Consider the following 511-nt stretch of genomic DNA (forward strand, 5'->3'; position numbering starts at 1 on the left):
CCAAATACCACAGCCAAGTATCATACTATCATGCATCTATGGGCTGGTCAAACTATGAGCACCCTTAGTCACGAAAATTCAGACCACAGATAATCATCAATATATCCGCAGCCACTATTGTTTTTTAATTATTTGTTGTTTCAATTAATTAAAACTATTGCAAATGGTCCCTTTTTGATAAGGATGAGATGGAATTAGAGGGAATGAAAAATTAACATCCAAAGTATTTGCATTTCTATGTTTATCTTTTTCTTTTCTTTTCATTTTTTAGTTTTTAAAATTAAACGAAAAACAAGTTGTAATAATAAATAGTGAAATAGTGACAGTTCTGAGTTTAATCCATATTTAACTTCTTTCTCACTTACTATATTGGTTTGGAAAGGAACTAATTGAGTAATTATATATTAAAATTGATCATTAATATAAAATATATAATATATAAAAATATAAAAAATATACATTAAAAATAAATTAAATAATATATATTTATACATAAATATATAATAATTAC

Source organism: Arachis ipaensis, chromosome B07, assembly GCF_000816755.2.
Source record: "Arachis ipaensis cultivar K30076 chromosome B07, Araip1.1, whole genome shotgun sequence".
Lineage (NCBI taxonomy): Eukaryota > Viridiplantae > Streptophyta > Magnoliopsida > Fabales > Fabaceae > Arachis > Arachis ipaensis.